We start from the raw sequence: 11,261 nt of genomic DNA, 5'->3' as shown, positions 1-11,261 counted from the left end.
TGGCTGTCAATGATTGCTTCTGATATTCCAGTGATGTGGCCAGAAACCAATACTTTTGGTTCCTGACTACACAATCAGCATATGCACTGCCTGATTCTACTTGATTTACTATGCATGTGCATTAAAATAGGTGGAGTTTAGATATTCACAAGTTGTACTCGCTAATAGCACTGGGGGTCTTTCCAACAGACCCTGAATGTGGGACTTGGGGTAATAATTTGTTTAATGAAGTGTAAGAAATATTACTTTTATATGTGGTACTAAAAGTCCCAGAAAACTCTGACAACCATTAACTGCTAGGATATGCTTGCGCTTGTAGGACTACAATTGCCAACATACCCATAGCTACCAGAGCATACTAGTACTTGTAGAACTACAACTGACAACATGTCCTGGCAGCCAAGATCCACTGTGTGAGATACAATGTGGTGAAGTAAAAGTAATAAATACACACATAGAGACTCACCATTCCATTACTTACATATGTATTCGGTGCCTACAACCTAAGATAGCTTTTTTTCTTCTTTTATTCAGTATTCATTGGGTTATAAAAAAAAAACCCATCATAGATGACACTAGACTTGCTCAACTATAAGCTGCAATGCCAGTGACAGACATCAGGCCTGTTCAGTAGATTTGCTCTGATTGGTTACAGTATGGGAAAGACACTCTGATTAGCTACTTGTGTATAGACCCTACATGGGAATTGAATGAATTGCATTGTAGCAATGAAGGTCATTTTTGAAATGTAGTAATGAATATTATTGATGAATTAGCTGTATAATTTTTGTGATAGTGTTCTGGGTTTTCTCTAATTAGATCAAAGTAACTATGGAAAAAATCATGAATAGATTTTTCATTCTATTGTCCCCTAATTTTTGTCTATATAATGTTTCTAATTTTTTTTATATATTTTCAACATGCTACCATAAGAGATCAATATCTGCCTAAAACAACAACTATGTAATAATCAGTAACATAACAAAGTATTGCAAAACTATGGTCTGTTCATGAAGGTATAAATTCCCCTGGTGATGTATGAGTTTAGGTAAAATGGACTGCAAGCAATAAAAGTGTCTTAGCTCCTATATTACATTTTGCCAGTTCTGACACTGCTGGGCTGAACAATACTTGCAAATGTTATTGCTTCCACTGACACTGATTCTAAACTGCTAACTGCTAACTGTTTAAGTGCTTATTATTGCTGGGTATGCTTTCTAGTCATATGGGGCATAATGGAGAACATTAATCAAGATCTCACAATAGTATAGGGACCCAACCAGCGCTGTTTATCTCTCACATGAAGATAAGAATAAACATAAAAATACTTAATTCACTGATGAGTGGGACAGATGTCGGTTACAACTCCTCTATGGGAAAGAAAAATAAACACAAAATAGTGCAACTCTGTGTGTAAATAAGCGTTGTATAATGTAATAATTTATCAATAATAATGCAGACAATTCTTCTATCTTGAATTCCACATGTCAGTCTTCACCACTCTTCCCCTTATGTGCAAGCACTTACACAAAACCCCAGTTGTGTCAGTTTATAAGCATGTACTTTGTCTGGATAACCATCCAACGTATACTTCTCCCACAGGAAACCTACTTACAGGATCATTTCTTGAAACTTTCGTGTAACATGAGTTAAGAAGATTCTTCAATCTTGGTAAAAAACTAGGGGCCTACAAGTGGATGTATCTTCCCAATGTTCCAGTAATACCATGTAAAAAATATATAGAGAGAAATCTAGTGCAATATGTATTGATAAAAAATTTTTTATTTAAACACTAGATAAATCATAAACTTCTAAACAATTTCTCATAAAAATGACTGAGAGATGCAGACACTCCTACCATAGTCATAGATAGTCATGTATGTGATACATAAGCCCGGGATATTTCACTGCTGGTCACCCATGTAGTTGTTATATTCCGTGGAGGGTTGTCCTTCTCTCACACGGTACAATTTGCAACGTGTTTCAGTCCTTCCAAGGGATCTTTTTCAAGGTAGTGTACCATAAAACTCAGACTATCCTTTTATAATCATAGACATGGTCACATGGTTCATGACATGAATGTCTCCAATCATTTGTTATAAACAAATTACAAATATAATTCAAAAGCACAGAGATGGGCACCTTCTATTAATGTTATCAAAAAAGATTCACTTATATAAGCGTGCCAGATGAAGGAAGAATGAGTGTACTTCAACAATTTGCAGAGCTGTGCCGGTCGAACTAATCTCTTGAATACACGAATTCTCTCATGGCACAGGGAGAAAGAAAAGACCACACATAGTGTAATCACTTTATATATATGTGGGACCCTCCACCACAATGCACAAAAGTAGTAAAACCAGTGGCTTATCTGTAAGTCGGCTGATAAAGCAACAGTCTTATTCAGCCAATACATATGACATATAATACTCATCGCATTTTGTCTTATTTAAAAGACTTCATCAGATGATTGTGCATTTACCACTTTTAAAGATATTTATAAAGTCCAGCGCCATCAGGCTTGTATTCTCAGCGTACTTAATTACCTACTGCGCATGTGCAGTAGGTGCGCATGTACCCGGACATTCGGGTAAAAACTTTATTCAATGGGACAAACAAATCCCTCTGGTGCACGCCCCCGGCTCTCCAACTATCAACTGTGCATGCGGCCAAATACCAGAGAACTCGGGCAAAACCTCCACTGTTTGAATGAATGAACACTCCGCGGTGCACACATATTAGACTCCACTGTGGGAATTCTCCCCTAATATAGAGTGCATGCAGCAATTGCCATAAATCGCGAGATCCAATTAACCAACACCTTAGAAATTATTTAAAAACTCTTTTAAAAACTATTCTAAAAACATTGAGCCAAAAAACACATATTTCCATATTCTTTTAATATTAGACCCATAATCAACAAATACTATATATATATATATATGAAAACAAGTGTGATCATAAATAAAATTACATTAAAACACATTTAAAAATTCACATAAGCATGTAAAATATATGACAAATGAATAATAAAAAATATAATAAATGCCTCCAAAATTATTCCACAATAAATCCAAGTTCCTACTATCTATAATACTACAAAGGATGTTACAAACGTCCAAACAATCATGGGAGAATTGATGTAATAACTCTACCCAGCTCCTTATTGTAATACTATTAACCATTAAATTGATCAAAGAAAGAGAGCAATTTCATAGCCTTCATTTAGGCCTCTTGGGGCTGGTGTGCCTAATTGAAAACTCCAATACATCTCCCTATGTGCTAACTTTTTCTGTAAAAAAGTTAGCAGCAGCAAAGATTCTGATATAACAATTATTTACTTTTTAGGGAAATGTATCTGCAAAATAACTTTCTCGATTTGTAAAGGAATACATATTTACACATACAGAATTTTAAGTAGATGTAATTACGTTTGTGTATTGGAATAGCTCAGGATCTCACTCCGCTGATATGAATCGAAAGGAAGATTTTGATGCTTTTAAATTATCAAATTTTAAATTTATACAAACCATGTGACGGATGATGCTATAGTATACGTTATAGATCAAGTTAAGTAACTCTCTTAAAGTTGTTGAAAAACTATCAATTGCCACAAATTTTATATATTTCGGATCCGAACAATGTTCCAGGCGAAAATGTTGAGGCAATGTATGACTCTCCACCTTGTGCTTAATATTTCTAATGTGCTCTTGGATCCTTAATTTAAGCGTTCTCTTTGTTTTGCCCACATATTTTATATCACATGTACATTCCATCAGGTACATTACTGATGTAGTATTACAATTCATTACACCCTTAATCGCAACTTTCTTGGAATCATCATAATTATGAAAGAACGTTCTATTCAAATTAACATGCTGGCATACATTGCAGTGGCCACATCTAATAAAACCTTATGCATCCCAAAAAGTAGATCCGGTCTTGATTTTCACTTCAATTAATAGGCTTGGGGCTAGGGTATCCTTAAGGTTACGGTCCTTTCTAAATAAAATCTTTGGTTTATCAAGAAAAATATTGCTCAGAATGGGATCCATTTTGAGAATTCCCCAATGTTGTGAAATAGTTACTCTGATCTTTCTTTCCTCACAATTACAGTATATTGAGTAATAAAGGCTGATTCTTCATTCTTATCTTTACCATATTTCTTATTAGAATATTGCAATAAGTCTTCCCTATTAACAGCCCCTATCTTTTCCAGGGCCCCTTTCCATAAGCCTGTCTACACACACATTATGATACGCATATTTACACAAGGAGTGTGCAGTGTGGAGGAGGGACCCACGTATATATAAAGTGATTACACTATGTGTGTTTTTTTCTTTCTCCCTGTTTAATGAGAGGATTTGTATATTCAAGAGATTGGTTTGACCGGCATAGCTCTGCAAATTGTTGAAGTGGACTCATTCTCCCTTCATCTGGTACGCTTATAAAAGTGAATATTTTGGTATAACATTAATAGAAGGCGGCCATCTGTGTTTTTGAACTTGATTCTTATTATCTGGACTGACCTACCAGTTATTAAAGTGGGGCGGCCACCTGTACATGTGGAATATATATTGATGACTTGTTATCTGTTTATGCTCGATATTGTATTTATCGGATATTAAGTAGAGCACAGATTGTGTCTAGTTGGTGTACAGATTACAAATATAGTTCATATTTTGCCTTGTAAATTATATTAGATACATAAAATCAAAAGACACATATCACAATTAAAATATATAAAAAATTAACATACATAAAAATAGTTTAAAATCCATAAAATTAAAATCATACTAGTAATTGGCAAAATTTTATATCACATAAATGTACATATATCTTGGATCCTATATTCAGCAGGGATGGTTAGAAACGAAATCTATATAATATGATATTTCAATAAATCAAATTACACTTCTCAGCTTGTGTTCAAGCCTCATTTTTAGCCCTAATTCCTGATCTTCAAAGATAATAACAATTCTTAAGGGCTTGTATTCCAAGCCTCGATTTCACATTATAGTGACAATTTGCATGAACTGCAGATCGAATCTTGAATTTCAAGCCTCATTTTCAATGCCATTTGTTTTTTAAAGAGAAAACTTTATTCAGATTCCAGAGTTTATATTAATATGTATTCAACATATAAAAACTTAATAAATCAAATCAAAAGTAAGTATTATTTAGCTGCAAACCAGGTCTGCTGAAATATCCAGATAAAAATCACAATATTAGATATATCATATACATCAAAATAACAGCCATCATTACAAAATCACAGTTTGCACAAAATGAATATTATATGAAAGTAGTGGCTTACAGCACTTGGCATTCCCAGATAGTCTCCAATCAAAGTACTAACCAGGCCTGACCCTGCTTAGCTTCCAAGAGCAGACAAGGTTAACCTTGTTCAGGGTAATGTCACCGTTTACAAATAGATGTATACAAGTTCTACATTCAATATTTTAAAATAGGGAAATTCCAAGTATTTAATGACTTCTAGTGGATTATGCAGATCACAGATTGTAGCTTGATTTTCTCATCTTCTTATCTGTGACTTATTGTTAAAAACAAAAAAGCACAAAAACAAAAATACAGTTAACCAGACAAAATAATGACTCTAAAAAACATTTCAGCTCAAAATCCTTGTTTAAGCCTTCGGGTTTCAAACTATTCAATTTAAATATCCAAGCCATCTCTCTCTTAGATAAAATATTTTCAATATCTCTATGCTTACAATCCTTTTGGATAATGTCTATTCCAAGGAAGTTTTTTAGTCCCTTCTCAGAGCACTTGTGGTAGGTTTTAAAATGTGCCGAAACTGAATTCAGCTCATACCCTATTCTAAGGGGCCGATTCAATTAATTCTCGGCATTAAGTCAGAACCCGCTGCCGTTTTCACTTTCCGCTGTGTTCTAAATAGTGCAATTCAATTATCTTGGGGTTTTTTTCAGTTCTTTGTAATTTTATTAAAGAAAAATAATCAATTATCACATTTCTAATACATACTAGGGTATTTCATTAATATTCGGGGGTTTACAATTTTTTTTCCCAGCCAGGAGAGGTGCGAGATAAAACTGCCTGTTTGACAGTTTCCATCGCCGGGTTGACATACAATTGAATTGCTCAATTGTGCTTTAGCCTATATATTTATATCAGGATCCAACTCGCAGCGATACGCTGTTTTCATAAAAAAAAAAGTTTGATGGACAATTGAATTGCGGGGAGCATTATCGTGCTCTGAAATAGCATTGGAATTGTTTTACATGGTGATATGCTAACAATTGAATCGGCCCATAATATTTCGATGATGCTCATGCATTCGCTTTTTTAAAGGGTGGGACGTTTTCCCCACATGAAACTTTCCACAATTACATTCAATGAGATAAATGACATTACTTGAGTTACATGATACAAATTTGTTTATTCTATATACCAGATTATTGACTACAAATTCCTGTATCTTATTATTATTATTTTTTATATTTTTACATGCTGCACAATTTCCACATCTGAAAAAACCTTTAGATTTGATCTTTCCTGCTACAGAGTATTCAACTACAGGGCTCTGTACCAATTTATCTTTGAGACTGGCCTACCTTCTATATATAAAATAAAGTTTTGGGGCAAGTAATTTAGACAAATGTAGGTCCTTATTTAAAACATGCCAGTGTTTACATATAATACATTCTATCTGTCTGAATGAACTATTAAATTCTGTAATAAATGGTGTTTCAGGCTGTTTGTTTTTATTTCTTTCACTGGCAGGGTATATTAATTTCCTTCTATCAACCATCATAGCTTTTTCTCTAGCTTTTTCCAACACACGTTCTTCATAGCCTTTTTCTTTAAAATCATTCTGCATAATTTCCATTTGCCCCATTATTTCAATATGTTCTGTACAATTTCTTCTCAGGCGTAAAAACTGGCTCAAGGGAATACCCTTGAGCCAGTTTTCATGGAGCTAACTGTTATGCAATATGTACGAATTAGTATCTGTTGGCTTTTGATAGCCCTTAGTTTGTAGGGATCTATCTTTAACATATATCTCCAAATCTTAAAAGTGAACTGATGTTTTACTTACATCGAAAGAATATTTAATATTCTAATTATTAATAATTAAACTGGAACAAAACAAATCTAGTGAAAATCATTCTCCCCTCCAGAAGAAAGGACCACATCAATATATCTTTTCCAGGACACCAGGTTTGCCCCAAGTCTACTGTCAATATACTGATGTTCCCAATATGCCATAAAAAGATTGGCATAGCTCGGGGTAAACCTGTTGACCATGGCAGTCCCAGTCCTCTGGAGTAAATAGTCTCCTTTAAAAAAAAAATTTTTATGCAGAATAAAATGTATACCCTCCCTCAAAAATCTTTTTAAATTATCATTCATTGAAGTTTTTTTAAGAAAGAATTCTACTGCTTCCAATCCATTTTTATGTTCTATTATTGTGTACAGAGAGGTGACATCCGCAGCCACTATAAGCATATTATCATCTCATATGATATTCTGAAGTTTCATAAGGACATCGCCTGTGTATTTTAATTATGATGGGTTCTATATTACTAACGATTGAAGATAATGAACAATAAAAGTGGTCAAATTGGAAGAGATACAGTTGACCTCAGAGATAATTGGTCTCCCTAGAGGGTCGACCAATTTCTTATGTACCTTTGAAAGAACATAAATATATGGTGTAGTTGGTCCTTTAATATTATGGAAACCATGTTCTTCTTTAATTCTCCACATATTTAGTGATTAATCTTTTAAATTGTTCTCTAACTTTAAATGTAGGATCATACTTCAACTTTAAATAGGTATTCTGATCAACTAGTTGTCTATAAATCTCTTTACTATATTTCTCCTTATCCATCACTACGACACCACCCCCCTTGTCCACCGGTTTTATAACTATATTGTCATATTTTTGTAATATTTTAAGTGCCAACCAAACTCTGTGTGTCAAATTACAGACAGGTTTACTTTTATTTCTCATAACTAATCTTCTTTTCACATCATCGGTAACTAATCTGTTGAAGGTGTCAATAAATGGACCCTTCACATGAATCGCAAAGAAAGTGGAATTCTTCTTAAATTTACACTTATCTTACATATTTTTTGATTCATTATTGATAACATTCTCCTCCTCTCATGGCAAAACATTTTTTTATTGTTAATTTCCTCACATATTTTTGTAAATCAATAAATATGCTAAAAGTGTCAAGGATCGATGTCGGGGATAATTTTAACCCCTTTGACAATAATGATATCTCGTTATTATCTAAAATTCTAGAGCTGAGGTTAAAAATGTGGGTCTGTTTGGAGGTATCACTATTTTCCTCTTCTTCTAACCTAGTTTTCTCTTTGTTAATCCTTTTAGCCTTCATTTTTTCTTTCAATCTCTTAAATTTAATCTTTTTATTACCTCCTCTTTTCCTTATAGGTAAATTCTTTATTTTTCATTCTGGCTCATCCAATTCCTTCTGTGTCTTATCCAATTCCGTTTGTGCAATGTCCTTTTTTTATTTCTCCTCCGATCTAAAAAAGGGGAATTTTCTAGCTCCGTATAAGGGGGTCAAACTTGTTATGAACAGGAAAATAGAGCTGATCGATCTGAGTTTTACTTGTATCATATCCATTCCAGTGAGGATCATCTCGATTTGTCCAACTCTTCTTTCCATAATGTACTTTTTGCCAATGACAATCCTGATTAAGGTTTTTCATATAATCTTTATGTGACCACCTTTCAGAGTTGTTGTTCTTATAATCTTTAATTCTTAAACCACTTATTTCCTTCATTTTAGTGCTATGTACATATTCCCTTTTGGAAGGAGAAATATTTCCAAATTATCATCTGAATCTACAGGTTTTAATGGTGAATTTTTATCTGACTTCATTAAGTTAATATCTCTAAAATGCTTTTTTTTCTTCTTCGTTATTAACAATTTGGTGTCTTTGTTAAGTTTCTCCCTAATACATCTTAAACTTTCCTGAACCTCTTCTAGATCTTCAAAAGGGTTGTTCAGAGACTGTAAATGATCTATTTTTCCCTCTAACAATCTCAAATTTGCTTTTCTCTCCTCAAGAATAAGTCCTAATAATGAAAAAGAGCATTGTTGTAAAATAGTATTCCATATTTAAAACTATTGAGGATGTCAGGAAGGATGGATTTTTTATCATTTTTAATCCTTTGGGTATAAAGTGATCTGCTAGATAATGCTCCAAAGTCACCACCTCCCACCAAATCCTGTTTTCTTTTATTATCATATTCTCTAATTTATGGAGAACTGAATCAAGATCTTCATCATATAGCTCTACTGGTGTGTTCTCTTTACGGAAGACATCCTGAATTAAGTCTATTCTATCACTCATATGAGGGAACATGATGCTACCTTGGAAAATTATATGTGTGGGCTGAATAGAAATCTATTTTTTCTGTCCTTAATTAATCAAGATCTGCTAAAGTTGCATTACTCATCGCTATCATCAACATTTATTTATATAGCGCCAGCAATTCCACAGCGCTTTACAATTGGGAACAAACAATAATAAAACAACACATACAGACAGACAAAGAAGTAAGAGGGCCCTGCTCACAAGCTTACAATCTATCCAACCCTTGGTTTTTTCTATGAAGTAGGTGTGGAAAATCCCCATAAGAACACCTCCATGTTGGACAATTCTCTGCCCAATGCTGGCTAAAATATTAAACTACCAGAATATAGATATCCTGAGAAATGGGAGGGAGAAAATGGATCTCACCCTACCAGGAACCAGAATTTTATTCTCCTACTTTTTTGGGAGCTCCTAAAGTGGACTGCAAAATTGAATTAGGTTAAAAAGATGTTGCATAGCAGGCTGAGAATCGCTGTTGAGGCTAATACTTATTTCATTGATGCCCCATCAGTATTTACACAATAGATGGACTATAGTCAGTATTCTCTTCAGAATAACACCAGATGCATTTGTAACTGCACTCCCATGAGTAACACTAATGGTGTTTATTACGAGTTTCAATGCAAGTCTTTAATTATAAGTATCATGTATCAATGCTGGTAGAGTTGTTCTTGTTAATAAATGTAGTTTGTGTGCCTTCCACTTCTTATAACACTTATTTACACTAATATTTTATCTAGAACCTATGCATGAAATATGTTCCACTACAAGGCTGAAGCTTCCTCAGTTGTTTTGGTTCAAGGCTGCTTGTATAAATACTTTGAATAGGCAGAGTAGGTACTAGGTGGGGTTCAGCTGGGACTGCTTAGTTCATTTTGATAATTATTACTGATATAAAAAATGAGTGTGGTGCAAGATATATCATTTTAAGTACTTTTGTGCTCCAACTACACGTCACGTTCAGGTTGCTTTCACTGTACATATCACTGTAAAAGTACAATGACCATTTTTGTATGTTTAAGAAAGCACCTGGTAGGAGTCAGCAGTTGGTTAATGATTGTAGCTGAGAGCCTGTCATGGGTCCCACTGCCGCTCTGCGAGTTGGGAAATTCTCATTGATTTGGGAGTAGGAAAAGCGATATCCCCTATGGGTAGAGCAGGCAGAATAGATGCAGACTTTTGCAAGCTGGCATATGCAGGTTAATGAAAAGAAGAGGAGGAGGAAGGAGTGAGTGGTGTCATGTCCAGTGAAATGCAAACATAAAGAATCAGAAGGCATTTTTTGTGGCCCTTTGGGGGAATTTGATTACTCTGTATGTACTCACCAACCCTTTAGGTTATGATGTAGTTCTACAAATGGCAGCATGCTCTAGAAGGCAAATATTTGGCAATTACAGCTATAATTTGCTACATTTAACTCCTTATATCCACAACTCCCACCGGGCACAGGTGTTGGAAAGAGCCTAGTGCTTTCAGCATGATGAATGGCACATTTTATTTGCGAGCTTGAGTCCACTAGGAAATTCACACCCAATTCTGAAGATGCTGGAGCTGTGTCAAATTATAACAGGGAGACTCCACACTGTTTCCCTATTATAGTGAGACCAGTCCAGTCTATCATATCCTGGCTGGCTGTGGTTTTAGGAAGGGAACCAGTACAAGCTATCAGCACAGGTATTTGGATCACTTATTGGGGGTCTGTGTGGATGGTGTTTGTTTTTTTAAATTATTTATTTTATGCTTTTTTTACACTAAAACACATTAAGTTGATGATGATGATGATGATGAAAGATGACTCAAGTATGCTCCTGCATCATGATCTTAAGATATGTGTAACTCAAAATAAACATGTAAATGCTCTA

Source organism: Mixophyes fleayi, chromosome 5 (genome assembly GCF_038048845.1).
Source record: "Mixophyes fleayi isolate aMixFle1 chromosome 5, aMixFle1.hap1, whole genome shotgun sequence".
NCBI lineage: Eukaryota > Metazoa > Chordata > Amphibia > Anura > Limnodynastidae > Mixophyes > Mixophyes fleayi.
This window is presented reverse-complemented; position numbering follows the sequence as displayed.